The sequence below is a fragment of the Petromyzon marinus genome, chromosome 14 (assembly GCF_048934315.1).
Source record: "Petromyzon marinus isolate PM22_M1 ecotype Great Lakes invasive population chromosome 14, UKy_Petmar_22M1.pri1.0, whole genome shotgun sequence".
Lineage (NCBI taxonomy): Eukaryota > Metazoa > Chordata > Hyperoartia > Petromyzontiformes > Petromyzontidae > Petromyzon > Petromyzon marinus.
Window position 1 is genome coordinate 3,750,183 of NC_133680.1, and position 16,264 is coordinate 3,766,446.

The 16,264-nt window shown below is 49.0% G+C and overlaps 1 long non-coding RNA gene across 1 annotated transcript in view; it reads left to right on the plus strand.

The window, feature by feature from the left end:
- LOC142924568 (uncharacterized) overlaps positions 1–16,264 on the plus strand; it is a 101,276-nt gene that overhangs the window by 79,596 nt on the left and 5,416 nt on the right. The window lies entirely within an intron of this gene.

Genomic DNA, 16,264 nt, shown 5'->3' on the forward strand with positions numbered 1-16,264 from the left:
TCACGTTATAGTGAGTAGTCTGTCACATGCTAGACTCACGTTATAGTGAGTAGTCCGTCTCACGCTAGACTCACGTTATAGTGAGTAGTCCGTCTCACGCTAGACTCACGTTATAGTGAGTAGTCTGTCACACACTAGACTCACGTTATAGTGAGTAGTCTGTCACACGCTAGACTCACGTTATAGTGAGTAGTCCGTCACACGCTAGACTCACGTTATAGTGAGTAGTCCGTCACATGCTAGACTCACGTTATAGTGAGTAGTCTGTCACACACTAGACTCACGTTATAGTGAGTAGTCTGTCACACGCTAGACTCACGTTATAGTGAGTAGTCCGTCACACGCTAGACTCACGTTATAGTGAGTAGTCTGTCACACACTAGACTCACGTTATAGTGAGTAGTCTGTCACACGCTAGACTCACGTTATAGCGAGTAGTCTGTCATGTGCTACACTCACGTTATAGTGAGTAGTCCGTCTCACACTAGACTCACGTTATAGTGAGTAGTCTGTCACACGCTAGACTCACGTTATAGTGAGTAGTCTGTCACACGCTAGACTCACGTTATAGTGAGTAGTCCGTCACACGCTAGACTCACGTTATAGTGAGTAGTCCATCACACACTAGACTCACGTTATAGTGAGTAGTCCATCACACGTTAGACTCACGTTATAGTGAGTAGTCTGTCACACGCTAGACTCACGTTATAGTGAGTAGTCTGTCACACACTAGACTCACGTTATAGTGAGTAGTCTGTCACACGCTAGACTCACGTTATAGTGAGTAGTCTGTCATGTGCTAGACTCACGTTATAGTGAGTAGTCCATCACACGGTAGACTCACGTTATAGTGAGTAGTCTGTCACACACTAGACTCACGTTATAGCGAGTAGTCCATCACACGCTAGACTCACGTTATAGTGAGTAGTCTGTCACACACTAGACTCACGTTATAGTGAGTAGTCCATCACACGCTAGACTCACGTTATAGTGAGTAGTCTGTCACACGCTAGACTCACGTTATAGTGAGTAGTCTGTCACACGCTAGACTCACGTTATAGTGAGTAGTCCATCACACGCTAGACTCACGTTATAGTGAGTAGTCCGTCACACGCTAGACTCACGTTATAGTGAGTAGTCCATCACACGCTAGACTCACGTTATAGTGAGTAGTCTGTCACATGCTAGACTCACGTTATAGTGAGTAGTCTGTCACACACTAGACTCACGTTATAGTGAGTAGTCCGTCACACACTAGACTCACGTTATAGCGAGTAGTCTGTCACACGCTTCACTCACGTTATAGTGAGTAGTCTGTCACACACTAGACTCACGTTATAGTGAGTAGTCTGTCACACACTAGACTCACGTTATAGTGAGTAGTCCGTCACACACTAGACTCACGTTATAGCGAGTAGTCTGTCATGTGCTAGACTCACGTTATAGTGAGTAGTCTGTCACACACTAGACTCACGTTATAGTGAGTAGTCTGTCACACACTAGACTCACGTTATAGTGAGTAGTCCGTCACACACTAGACTCACGTTATAGTGAGTAGTCCGTCACACGCTGGACTCACGTTATAGTGAATAGTCCGTCACACGCTAGACTCACGTTATAGTGAATAGTCCGTCACACGCTAGACTCGTGTTATAGTGAGTAGTCCATCACACGCTAGACTCACGTTATAGTGAGTAGTCCATCACACGCTAGACTCACGTTATAGTGAGTATTCCGTCACACGCTAGACTCACGTTATAGTGAGTAGTCCATCACACGTTAGACTCACGTTATAGTGAGTATTCCGTCACACGCTAGACTCACGTTATAGTGAGTAGTCCATCACACGTTAGACTCACGTTATAGTGAATAGTCCGTCACACGCTAGACTCGTGTTATAGTGAGTAGTCCATCACACGCTAGACTCACGTTATAGTGAGTAGTCCATCACACGCTAGACTCACGTTATAGTGAGTAGTCCATCACACGCTAGACTCACGTTATAGTGAGTAGTCCATCACACGCTAGACTCACGTTATAGTGAGTATTCCGTCACACGCTAGACTCACGTTATAGCGAGTAGTCCATCACACGCTAGACTCACGTTATAGTGAGTAGTCCATCACACGTTAGACTCACGTTATAGTGAGTAGTCTGTCACACGCTAGACTCGTGTTATAACGAGTAGTCTGTCATGTGCTAGACTCACGTTATAGTGAGTAGTCTGTCACGCGCTAAACTCACGTTATAGTGAGTAGTCCATCACACGCTAGACTCGTGTTATAGTGAGTAGTCCATCACACGTTAGACTCACGTTATAGTGAGTAGTCTGTCACACGCTAGACTCACGTTATAGTGAGTAGTCTGTCACACACTAGACTCACGTTATAGTGAGTAGTCCGTCACACGCTAGACTCACGTTATAGTGAGTAGTCCATCACACGCTAGACTCACGTTATAGTGAGTAGTCTGTCACACGCTAGACTCACGTTATAGTGAGTAGTCTGTCACACGCTAGACTCACGTTATAGTGAGTAGTCTGTCATGTGCTAGACTCACGTTATAGTGCGTAGTCCATCACACGGTAGACTCACGTTATAGTGAGTAGTCTGTCACACACTAGACTCACGTTATAGTGAGTAGTCTGTCACACACTAGACTCACGTTATAGTGAGTAGTCCGTCACACGCTAGACTCACGTTATAGTGAGTAGTCCATCACACGCTAGACTCGTGTTATAGTGAGTAGTCCATCACACGTTAGACTCACGTTATAGTGAGTAGTCTGTCACATGCTAGACTCACGTTATAGTGAGTAGTCTGTCACACGCTAGACTCACGTTATAGTGAGTAGTCTGTCACATGCTAGACTCACGTTATAGTGAGTAGTCCGTCTCACGCTAGACTCACGTTATAGTGAGTAGTCTGTCACACACTAGACTCACGTTATAGTGAGTAGTCTGTCACACGCTAGACTCACGTTATAGTGAGTAGTCCGTCACACGCTAGACTCACGTTATAGTGAGTAGTCTGTCACACACTAGACTCACGTTATAGTGAGTAGTCTGTCACACGCTAGACTCACGTTATAGCGAGTAGTCTGTCATGTGCTACACTCACGTTATAGTGAGTAGTCCATCACACGCTAGACTCACGTTATAGTGAGTAGTCTGTCACACGCTAGACTCACGTTATAGTGAGTAGTCTGTCACACGCTAGACTCGTGTTATAACGAGTAGTTTGTCATGTGCTAGACTCGCGTCGTAGCGAGCATGGTGCACATTAAGTGAAAAACGTTCCACAAAAGAAAAACCGCGTTAAAGTGCAAACATGTCGTGTCAACACGTGTTAAACGGGGATTTACCGCATAGCTAAACAGCAACTACAAGCAATGGTGATGCATCAAACATTCCCACATGATCAATCCACTGCTATATGTAGGCCTTTCCAAGCCATGAAGAGGAAAGTACCAAAATAAACCCACACTGGCCGCCACGATGAATTATGGTCCAACAATCTCCCATGACTGAAAATACATGGTCAGGTGCTCATCCAACGGTGGATTGACAACATCTGTTGACGCCACGGGAGAATGTTCACTTGGACTGACAAGTCAATTTGAAATATTTTCAGACCCCCATTGCTAAATGGTCATTCTTTTATTGTTTTTAAATATAAAAGCATAATTTAAAGCAGGCCTATGGCCTGGTTTCAATTTGTTGTTCTATATTAAAAAGCCAATCTATCAATTTGGAGTAATCAGAAAATCATGACCATCTAAAATATGCTGGTTTATTATTAAACTTAAATTATTCCATTAATATACCACGTTATTATAAATTACACGTTTAATATAAGCGAGTTTGAAAGGCGAAATATATATGTAGAGCCTAAGTTAGGGTTGGCTTTGTACCGAAGCCAAGTCGACTCTTTAATATTAAACTGTACTTTGGCATACAATCCAATATCCACCGGGTATCATCATTCATTACTGTATGTTTGAAATTTACGAAAAAAAAGGAACCAAACAATCCACAGAAAAAAAATTGTCAAAATAAAATTACCAACAATAATCGTCATTCCCACATGATCTATCCACTGCTCGATTTAGGCCTTTCCAATCCATGAAGAGAAAGTAGCAAATTAAACCCACACTGAGTGACACTATGGACTACGGTCCAACAACCGCCGTGATTGACAATACATTGTGAGACCCTCATCCAAAAGTGAGGGTCATCATCATCATAATCCCCAGCCATGATCGATCCACTGCTAAGTGAAGGCCTCCCCAAGCCTTCGCCACCTCTCATGGTTCTGCGACGCAACAATCCACCCAGCACGCGCGCACGCACGAGCCGACTCCGTCGCTCCATCTCCTCGGTGGACGGTCTCTCTCTCTCTCTCGGCCGCGATCCAAAACAGAAAAGGAACAACAACGAACAAAACGTGTTGCAACAATAACATCTAACGACAACAACAATATCCCCCTGACGTAGACGTACGTCTTCGCTTTTCTTTTGCGTGCGTTTAGTCGGGTGGGAAAATGTTGCCGCCTCACATCTGGATTTGCTGAACATCGGGGGACATGGCAATTCCCAGGGCGCTTCGATCAACTCATAGACCACCCCCCCCTCTCTCTCAGCGCCATGAAGAGCAAATAGGCCACCGTTGAAACTCCCCTCCCCCCCCCCCCCCCCATGGATGCGGACGTGGAGTTATTGCGCGCCCCCTTTTCCCACGCAAATTGATTCCCACAACCCCCGGGGGGGGGGAGTGGGAGGCGATGGAACTGCGGTGCAGTATTCCCCAACGCGTCACAGGGGTGCGGAGGTGGATGATTGGTGGTGCTGGGGGGGGGGGGGGCACGGGTCAGTGGTGGGGGGCGAGTGAGTGGTGGTGGGTGGGGGAATGAGTTAGGGAGGCCGCGCATGCTCCGTTGCTAGAAAAATATTGTCACTCGGGCCTGAAATAGAAAAACTGGGGGAGATTAAACACGCTCGGGATTCTAAGCCTGGTTAGAAGTGAGGGGGGGGGGGGCGTAGGGGTCGGGGTGGGGGGGGGTACACAGTGGTTTGCGCGCTGCACCGCGAACCCAAGGACCCGCGTTTTATTTCATGCCATGGCTAACAGCGGGCCTGAGTGATGTCTGAACCGGTCCAATGGTTACGCCACTGGTCCCGTGCCACCCCCGTCACCTACCGGCACTGACCAGAGCGGTGAAGTATGTTCAAACAAACCCCGTGACAGACACGGCATGAGGGGCGAGACATTCATCCAGCAATGGATGTAACGGAGGGCTCTCACGTTCGTGTTGTTGCATATGTTGACGGCGCACCAAACCAGACGCCGTACAAACTGTCTCTTGGCACAGAAAGCGATATTGAAAAAATAAACTCTTGAAGTAAGTTGACTTTAATGCGGTCGGCCTTGCCGTATGTTCGGTGTGATTGTTGTAAATTTCCCTTTTGTTTAAGAGCGGCCCGTCTCTGACTGAATTTATCTGTTGCTCCATATTCCGTGTGAATGATGTGGTGGTGGTGTTCTCATACCTTTGCGCGCGATGCATTATTTTTTTGATAATAGATCATTGCACGGAGGTCGCTTTGTTTGAACTCATGAGACGTGCATCTGTTAAAGCCTCTCTCACTGGCTCCCAGCCCATTCTTTCGCCACCTTTGTTTATTTCGTGCAGATTTATGGAATTTGACGCTTTGAGAATGCATTGTGCGCGCATGAATGATGGCCGTGTTAACACAATCTCAAACATGAACAAATAAAGTAAATACGCGTACAACTAATCATGCAAATCCGTTGATCTTGCTCTGGAAAACGTTGACCTCTTAGATAAAAACTAAATGGGTTAGCGAGTATACTTAACAAAACTATTACTTTTTTTGTAAAATGTATCCGCTCATCAGTGAATGGGAACGTTTCAATAATTATTTAAAAGGAAAGCAATAACCATTCAACATGCTGCCTCACCAGTATATATTTTTTTTGCAGAGGCAGTTGATGAATGTATGGCTCGGGAAAAAACGACATGGCAAACATCGCCCTTCAAGCAGGGCCCAGAGTAGGTGACATTTGACCCGAAGGTCGGCTACGCTCAGCACCTCTGCTCTGGAGAAGCGATCCTAATTTGTTTGCTGAGCACGAGTCGCCACTTAGTTCACGAGACTCCAAAGGTGGTCCCAGCAGGAAACAAAAGGCCCTCTCGTACGCCGCCGTAAAACTTGGGCGAAAACAATCCCCAGCGCCTACGCTCTTGTTTGAAACACACCCCACAGCAAGGCTTGCAGGCAATCAAACTCATCAGTTTGGTTCAGCCATTGGGTGGGGTTTTTTTTTGGTATCGCGATTGCTGAACGCAGCCCCAAAGGCACACACTTGGTGAGTGAAGTCGAAATGGATCGGAGTGAGTACGTTTCTTTAATTGAGCAAGCTTCGTGTGAGAACTCGGGGGGGAAAGGGGCGACGGGAGGGAATTCCAACGTCAAGCAATGTACGAGGGAAGACGCGGAATGATGGGTGAGGGTTGTTGTCCTGCAAGTGTGGTGGTTGAACAGTCTTGTGCGTGAGACGCGACAACAGGCTGGTGGAGACCCAGTCCTCAACATACGTGGAGGAGTCGACGAGTGAAGTCCATCGAGCAGTAACCATGGGAGTGTAGTGGTGGTAGCAGTCGCGAAAGAAGAGTTACAATGAAGCGACTGACCGCCAGTCAGCGAGTGACTGTGAACAACATTGCGAACGCTCTGCGAGCGTACTGCTGAGATAGCTTGAATGCGTACGTATGCATTTGTATTTGTTTGTTTGTATTGTTTACATTGCGATTGTTAGGCGGTGGCGAGGGTGGGGGGGGAAGGCTTGAAATAATATTTATCCAGATTACAGTCCCGAACCGTAAGGCTGTTATTTATGAAAGGACCACCAGCATAGGGCCCTTGCGTTAACGCGAGACACATGCTGGACGAGCTTGCGGGCACAACACCATCACCGCGTTGGTTTATAAAGAAAAAAAAACACCGGCCTCACTTCAAACCCGCATCTTTGGGGGAGGAGGGGTGGGATTGTGATGCGAATGAAGAACAAATAGTTGGGGAGGTGGAATTGGCGTGAGAAGCGTATCGAGAAACAGAAAAACACAAACACGCGCGCACACGCGCCAATAACGAATCCGTGCACAGAGGCATGGCCCAGGTGCGTGTCCGCCAGAACACACTTTGAAAGAGGCACGTGTGTGTGTATGTAGGTGTGTGTGTATGTAGGTGTGTGTATGTAGGTGTGGGTGTATGTAGGTGTGGCGAGCGGTAGTGTAGCGGTTAGCGCGCTGCGCTACGAACCTGGCGACCCGGGTTCGATTCCCGCTCACGGCCAACACCAGTGACGATTATTTGAACCGTTCCTGGGCCTCTCCTATGTCGACTCAGCCTCAAATGAGTGCCTGGTGCGGTGTGTAAACATCGCCACTGGGCAGACAAAGGCGGCCGGGCGTGGTGTTAGCCACCCTCCCCCTCGTGTGCCGTGCCGACCTTCATAGGTGCTCGCTAGCAGCACTTGCCCCAACAGTCTGTTACAGGCTACACGGGGGCTCTTTGTTCGTGATGAGCTTCTTTCGCACCGTACGTAGCCAACCGTGCTCAGCGGGGGAAGGACAACAAACTAAACCCAAAAATCAGTTCATTTATTTTATTATTATTTTTTAGCTACGTGACTTTATCGAAAAAAACAAAGAGTAGTTCCAAAGAAATTAGGTATTTCAATCTAGATGATGATTTAAAGCGCATGGCTTCAGTGGCTTCCTAATATCAGAAGGAAGACGACCGCAGAAGCGCATCTGTGACCGTCTGTTCGTTGGTTTAGCCAAAATCAGCCATTGCGAGGATGACCGGAGTCGCAGCACCTGCACTGGGTAGAGCTCATTGGGGACTTGATCGAGGGCCACGTTGCCACTGACATTATTTTTTTCTAACCATCGGTGAGCTCATACATTTTGTGTTTCTGTATTGAACGTTGTGAAGCACAAAACACCGAACGAACAGCACTCTTGATTGAGCACGATCAAAATTAATAATTCACACCGTCTGGTGATTCACAAAATTGGCGAATTTCGGGGGGGGGGGGGAGGGGAATCACGGTTTTGTTTGTCGAACAATGATTGGTATCTTCTTGTCATATTTCGGTGAAGGTTTATCTCACCTCCTGGAGGCTGTGGCTCCGTATAAAACCGATTACATATGTAGTGATGTAACATGGATCACTACTTCGCGTAGTGCTAAGTGCTGTCAAACAAGGAAATATGGGTGCAGAGGCTCGTACACCGTGCAGTACCATACAGTGGGTCACTAGGGGCGTGGTACCAAGTGCTTGCAGAGAGAGGCTGATGAGTCCTACCGACAGCAGCCACTCCGACAGCGCAGCGAGTAATTGCCACATTCTTGGTCACGGGGGGGAGCGTGGTGAGGGCTGCTGGCGGAGGGGGGCATGTGAGGACGAGTCACCCCGACATCGGTTGAAGCACGTGATGGGCCGGGGTCAGGAGTGGGGGGAAAAGGTGACCGAGGGGACACGGGAAGTGTAGCCGGGAATCTTCTGGAGAGTTCCTGAAGGGGGCGTGGTTAAGGGCGGAGCCGGGCAGGTGGCACGTGCAAGGTCGTCTGGAACCTTCGGGAATGTTCCAGAGGGGGGCGCGGCCGAGGGTGGAGCCAGGTCGTGCCGAGAGGGATAAAAGGGGAGCCCCGATCGCATATCGGGGCTGTCTGCAGGTGAAGTGAAATCCAGTGCTACGTCTTCGACGTCGTGGGTCAGACAACACGTTGGTTGCTCTGACCCGGTTATAGTTATCCCGTGTGCGCAAGAGAAAGGCGTGTTACAGTCCCGTGTGTAACGAGTGTAAGAGTCAGGTGTATTGTAGTCCCGTGTGTAACGGTGTTATTTAATGAAGAATAAACGTTGCCTCCTGAATATTGGTTCCGAAGTGACTCACTACACATAGATCCTTCCACGCGAGACTCCACGCACGCATCGCAGAGCTGAACGATCGTTATTTAATCGACGAATTTCCGCAATTGCTCCACCCCTGATACCATCCACAGATTCGCCACTCACCGGGTATACAGCCTGGCGTGCCAATTTGCCTGCGAGTTTAAAGTAACCGTGGCAAATGTAGTTTTACCTGTTGGGGGAACAACGCGTATTGACTGATTACGTGGACAGCCGCACCGGGGATGAACGGCATTTCATCCACGCGAGTCAGACGCATGACGGAGATTACACAAGTGCTCTCGCGAGGACACAGTGGCCTAGGGGAGTGAGATTTCAAACGAAAACAACAACAAAACATTCTTCCGGGGCCATCCTTCACCTACTGATAAGCTCGATCACAACAGCCTCCAAAGCTCCTCAATCTCGCATTGTTGGTGAAAGTGGTGTCGAGTGGAACCCCCCACCCCCCTCTCCCCCAACCTCCCCCTCATCGCCTCGCCTCCCTTCATCCGCGCCAGGGATGCAGCCGCGCACTGTCGAGGTTGAAGGGCGCTCCAACTAGAGCAATGTCTTCACTCAATTTCAGCGGGGGGGGGGGGGCACTTTCGCCGATAAGACATCATCGGTGTTGAGGGCCGTCACAGATTTGAAACCATTTGGGGGGGGGGGGGGGGTTGACAGCAGCACGGTGACGATCGGGGTTGTGTTTTCACGCTTTGTGCATTGTGGCCGCGCGTCACTAAAGGCCACCAGTTGCCCGCTGGCCTTGCAATGAAGACCGCTGAACCAGAGAATGGTGCCCAGGGGTTGTTGTTGGTTAGATCACAGACAGGGTCCGCAAATGTCACCTTCAAAGTTTGTCACTGAGGAGAGGACTCCTCCTGCCTTTTCTCGGTGACGATGTTCACGGCAATTATATTTTGTGGCACCGAACAGAAATGTGTGCTTAGTCCATGAGCCAGCCTTTTTGGCTTTCCCGGTCAATGTTACAAAGCATTATTTTTTTGATAATACGTTTTTCCCCTTTTTTTCTGGCAACAAAACAGGTGTCAAGATTTTGATTTAAAGCTTTCGTGACTGCAGGGATTCATATTCTTGGTTCTTTCGGTAAAGTCACCACGTAGAAGGGAAACGTGTCAAGATGTTACAACATCAAACTGAAACCTTTTACAAGGAATCATGTCTGCATTAACCACAATGCTTTTTGGTCAAAATGCAAACAAAAAACATACTCTGATAATATATGCATTGTCCTTGAAACTGATTGGTCCACACCAGAGACAGCTTTCTTTTGAGCCTCGTCTCAAACGGTGTTAAACCAGAGGACGCCACATTTTGGTACTGGCAAAGGAGGTCCCATGACATTAAATTTTTGTTTTGACCTTCTGGACCTCATCGCTATAGCCAGACTTGGTAAACAATTGCACAATTCAAAACAACGAATGCAAATACGGGCTACTGACTCAGTAGTAATGAACCTCCCGTTCGTGCGCTCCTACGCAAAATAAAACTAACGTCACCTCATATTCTTGGTTCTATCGGTAAAGTCACGTAGAAGGGAAACAATAAAATAATAAAAATATACACGCCAATTGTTTCCCTTCTACGTGACTTTACCGAAAGAACCAATAATATGAATCCCTGCAGTCACGAAAGCTTTAAATCAAAATTTAATGTCGCCTCGTTGAAGGAGAGGAAATATTTGTAAAAAAAAATGCAGACTGCAGACTCGACTATAATTTTGGCCGCATCTAAACATTCGGGGAGCCTCTAGACACCCACGACAACCCACAGTGGCTGCAACCTTGTTTAGTTCGTCGTGTTTAGTTTGTTTGTCATTCCCCTGCACCTCCGGTTAGCACGGTTGACTGCGTACGGTGCGAAAGAAGTTCAACACACCTACATATATACACACACACACGTGCTTCTTTCAAAGTGGGTCCTGGAGGACACGCACCTGGGCCATGCCTCTGTACACGGATTCGTTATTTTTGTGTTTTTTTGTTTGTTTCTCGATACGCATCACACGCCAATTCCACCAAGTTCTACATACACACAATATGTGCAACCCGTACCCTAACCCTTCCTTCCCATGAACGTCCCACTCCTCGGGTCACCCTCCGCGGGCGTGTTTTGTAGCGCGACAAGGGCGAGTGGAGGAGGCTGGCGGTTGCAGGGTTGGCCGTGGGTTTTTCGTGGGGGGAGTTTTTTCACGACGCTTCTGCCCGGGGCATCCCACCTGCTAGAAAGCCACGTGGTGGGCAGCCGCGTGTCCGGACAGGCTCGGCGTGCGTGGCCGACTCTTCACAGAGCCCCACGCAAGCGCCCTGACTGCCTCTGCGCTCGCTTCTTGTATGTCGTGTGTGCTTGTGTGTTTGTGTGTCGGTGTGCTTGTGTGTCGGTGTGCTTGTGTGTTTGTGTGTGTGTTTGTGTGCTTGTGTGTTTGTGTGTGTGTGTTTGTGTGCGTGTGTGTCGGTGTGTTTGTGTGTCGGTGTGCTTGTGTGTGTGTGTTTGTGTGCTTGTGTGTTTGTGTGTGTGCGTGTGTGTGTGTTTGTGTGTGTGCTTGTGTGTTTGTGTGTCGGTGTGCTTGTGTGTCGGTGTGCTTGTGTGTTTGTGTGTCGGTGTGCTTGTGTGTTTGTGTGTCGGTGTGTTTGTGTGCTTGTGTGTGTTTGTGTGTGTGCTTGTGTGTTTGTGTGTGTGCTTGTGTGTGTTTGTGTGTCGGTGTGTTTGTGTGTGTGTTTGTGTGCCGGGGTGTTTGTGTGTGTTTGTGTGCCGGTGTGTTTGTGTGTCGGTGTGCTTGTGTGTCGGTGTGCTTGTGTGTTTGTGTGCTTGTGTTTGTGTGTCGGTGTGCTTGTGTGCTTGTGTGTGTGTGTGTGCTTGTGTGTGTTTGTGTGTGTGTGTGCTTGTGTGCTTGTGTGTGTTTGTGTGTGTTTGTGTCGGTGTGTGTGTGTTTGTGTGTGTTTGTGTGTCGGTGTGCTTGTGTGCCGGTGTGCTTGTGTGTTTGTGTGCTTGTGTGTTTGTGTGCTTGTGTGTTTGTGTGCTTGTGTGTCGGTGTGTTTGTGTGCTTGTGTGTCGGTGTGTTTGTGTGCTTGTGTGTGTTTGTGTGTGTGCTTGTGTGTTTGTGTGTGTGTTTGTGTGTGTGTTTGTGTGCCGGTGTGTTTGTGTGTGTGTTTGTGTGCCGGAGTGTTTGTGTGTGTTTGTGTGCTTGTGTGTGTTTGTGTGTCGGTGTGTTTGTGTGTGTTTGTGTGCCGGTGTGTTTGTGTGTGTTTGTGTGCCGGTGTGTTTGTGTGTCGGTGTGCTTGTGTGTCGGTGTGCTTGTGTGTTTGTGTGCTTGTGTTTGTGTGTCGGTGTGCTTGTGTGTTTGTGTGCTTGTGTGTGTTTGTGTGCTTGTGTGTGTTTGTATGTGTGCTTGTGTGCTTGTGTGTGTTTGTGTGTGTTTGTGTCGGTGTGTGTGTGTTTGTGTGTGTTTGTGTGCCGGTGTGTTTGTGTGTCGGTGTGCTTGTGTGTGTTTGTGTGTGTGCTTGTGTGTCGGTGTGCTTTGTGTGTTGTGGGGAGCGGAAGCGCAACGTTTGGCGCGCCGCGCTACGAACTTGGCGATTCGAGTTCGATTGCCGCTCACGGCCAACGCCAGCGACGATTATTTTCACCGGTATTGCCCCCCCCCCCCCCAGGTCGACTCAGCCGCAAATGAGGACCTGGTGGCGTGTGTAAACTTTGCACCTCGGGAGACAAAGGCGGTCGGGCGTGGCGCTGGCCACCCACACCCCCTCGTGTGCCGTGCCGGCCTTCATAAGTGCTCGCTAACAGCACTTGCCCCAAACGTTTGTTAAGGCTACACTGGCGATCTCTGTCTTTGTATACGCGTATGGGAATCAGTGGCGCAGTGGTTGACGCACGGCGCTACGAACCCCGCGATCCGAGTTCGATTCCCGTTCACGGCCAACGTCGGTGGGCGAATATCTGAACTGGTCCTGGACCTCCCCTAGGTCGACTGTGCGCCTTGTGCTGTGTATGCCCGGTGCTGTGTGCGCCCGGTCCTGTGTACGTCCGGTGCGGTGTGCGCCTGGTGCGGTGTGCGCCTGGTGCGGTGTGCGCCTGGTGCGGTGTGCGCCTGGTGCGGTGTGCGCCTGGTGCGGTGTGCGCCTGGTGCGGTGTGCGCCCGGTGCGGTGTGCGCCTAGTGCTGCGTGTACAACATCAGCAGCATGGGAGAGACAAAGGTCGCCAGGCGTGGTGCTGCCCCCCCCCCACCAATTCCGACATGAGCAGGTGCTCAGCTAACAGCACTTACTCCAGCAGCCTATGAAGGCTGGGGGAAATATTTGTGTGTGTGTGTGCATGTTGTGATGGGTGGCTCAGATGCTTCAGGCACTTACCTTGGTGTTGTTTGCAAAAACAAAAGGAATTCCGCAAAGCACGTGCGCGGTCACAGCTGTTTACGCGCGGACCCTGCTGCGTGGGATAAGCGGAGGGGGATTTGCTTTCAACCATCGGTCAGGATCATTCTGCTGCTGGATGATGAGCGTCTCTCCACCTGCCTCCGTCACCAAGTCATTGGCATTGCTGGCGATGCTGTAAACAATTAAAAATATATTTTAAAAAAGCGTTCCGTCGCAGGGGTGAATGTCCTCTAGGTCGTATTCTCAACTTTGTGGGGAGCGGTGGTGTAGCGGTTAGCGCGCTGCGCTATAAACCTGGCGACCCGGGTTCGATTCCCGCTCACGGCCAACACCAGTGATTATTATCTGAACCGGTCCCGGGCCTCCCCTAGGTCGACTCAGCCTCAAATGAGTACCTGGAGCGGTGTGTAAACATCGCGACTAGGGAAACAAAGGCGGTCGGGCGTGGTGCTGGCCACCCACCCCCTCGTGTACCGTTTCGGCCTTCATAGGTGCTTGCTAACAGCACTTGCCCCTACAGTCTGTTAAGGCTACACGGGGGGTCTTTGTCTTTGTTCTCAACTTTGACTGCCACTGTCGTTCGTCTCGACCGTCAGCTTTCATCTCTGCTCGCGAAGTTTTCCCACTCAAGCCCCACTTTTCTTACCAACCAATACGACGTCTTAAAGTGAATGAAATAAGAATAAAGTGATTAAAATTATAGAAATTAAACAAAAACCAGGACGCTTCGATCACAACACAATCGATCGTCTTTCCTCCTGAAGACGATCGCTTGTGTTGTGATCGAAACGTCCTGGTTTATTTTTTAATTCACTTTATTTTTTATTACTATTATTCTTCTATCTTCGTGACTTTACCGAAAGAACCAAAGAATATGAATTCCTGCAGTCACGAAACTTTTAAATGAAAACTTGCAAATGTTCTCTGACCAGTATTTGTCCGCTGTGTTCCTTCCATATTACAAACATACCTCGGTGCACTCTTCATTTGATATTCCATTGTCTGTGTCAGTGTCCATATTACACACAAAGTTCTTTCCACAAATGAACCATACTACCTGGCTGATCTCGTCATGGAGCATACACCATCACATGAACTCCGGTCATCCTCACAGCGGCTTTTTGCTCGACATCGAACAAAGACGGACATTGCATACTTTCAGATGCGATTCTGCGGCCGTCTGGAATGCTCTTCCTTCCGACATTAGGCAGCCACTGGAGCTGTGCACTTTTAAATCTATATTGAAAACACATTTGTTTAGAATATTTTTTGCGTGTGTTAGTTTGTTGTCCTCCCCCCGCACCTCCGATTAGCAGGGTTGGCTACGTACGTTGCGAAATCAGTTCAACATACACGCATATTTCTTATGGCAGGTATATTATAAATTGATTAAACCCTCTCTACTTTAGGCACATTGCTGTTGCTTTTCACTGAGTTCATCTTTCCAAGAGGACTCCAAATGGTCACTTAAGCTGACTTTACAACTACAGCTAATAGAAAGAAAAAAGCCATATCATGAGGAGGCAAATATGTATTTTCACATGCGTTCAGTGTAGCGAAGGGGCTGCCCTCACCGTGCCAAAAACTACCAAGCGCTGAGTGCCAAGTCCAAGAATTTGCATGCGAGGTTGCCAACAATAATTTACACACACTTGCCTGCCACACACACGCCTGCCACACACACACACTCGCCTGCCACACACACACTCGCCTGCCACACACACACACACTCGCCTGCCACACACTCGCCTGCCACACACACACACTCGCCTGCCACACACACACTCGCCTGCCACACACACTCGCCTGCCACACACACACACTCGCCTGCCACACACACTCGCCTGCCACACACACTCGCCTGCCACACACACACTCGCCTGCCACACACACTCGCCTGCCACACACACTCGCCTGCCACACACTCGCCTGCCACACACTCGCCTGCCACACACTCGCCTGCCACACACTCACCTGCCACACACACACTCGCCTGCCACACACACACTCGCCTGCCACACACACACTCGCCTGCGAGTGTGTGTGTGGCATTTATTGGGCGTTTTTCCCAAGTGTGCTGTAATGCCACGTTACCGAATCCTGGCATCATCATGGGCCACGTTTGATGTCGCATGCCGTGCCGTCTCCATCCCTCCCACGTGTTTTTCAACGTTGCGCCACGATGCCCGACGTTTCGCGCCGATCAACGTGCGGTACAACCTGAAAACGCGTCAGGGAAGGTTTTTTTTGTATTGGTGGCCCACGGAGCCCGCTCTGAGCAGACCATTTTCCGGAGCAGATATTGAAATGGTGGTTGAATGTCCCTCGCCAGTATCCATTTACACTAAAGACTACGGGGTAAATACGCTTAAATAACATCAGCAAACAAGAGGAATGCGTAACCATGTAACGCCGCCGTTGGATTATTTTGTATTAAATATATCTGGAAGAAAAATAATGAAACATTCCACGGGCATTTTCTCATTCGAGTTGTGCCACAGTGACTCATCCACTCCGCCCTTCCCCTCTTGTGTGTTAATCGATTCTTATTAACAACCCGAGCTACTTCATCAATACACTGCTCAAATTCAATTTGAAGCAAACGCAAATTACTGTTTTGGCAGTGATGTACGGGCATTATTGAGGGTGATAATTCACCGCATTCATCATCGTCGTCGTCGTCAAACATTCTCTCGCAACAGAGACATACGTGGATGGGTTTGTGTTTCTATGTGGTGGAGCGTTGGGCACAGTGGTTAGCACACTGCACGATGAACCTGGCCCAACTTGAGTTTAGATTCCCAGTCGCAGCTAACGTCAGTGGTGAGCGACATCCGACAGTCTTGGACCCCACCTTCAGCAACCTGCACTGACCTCTGCGA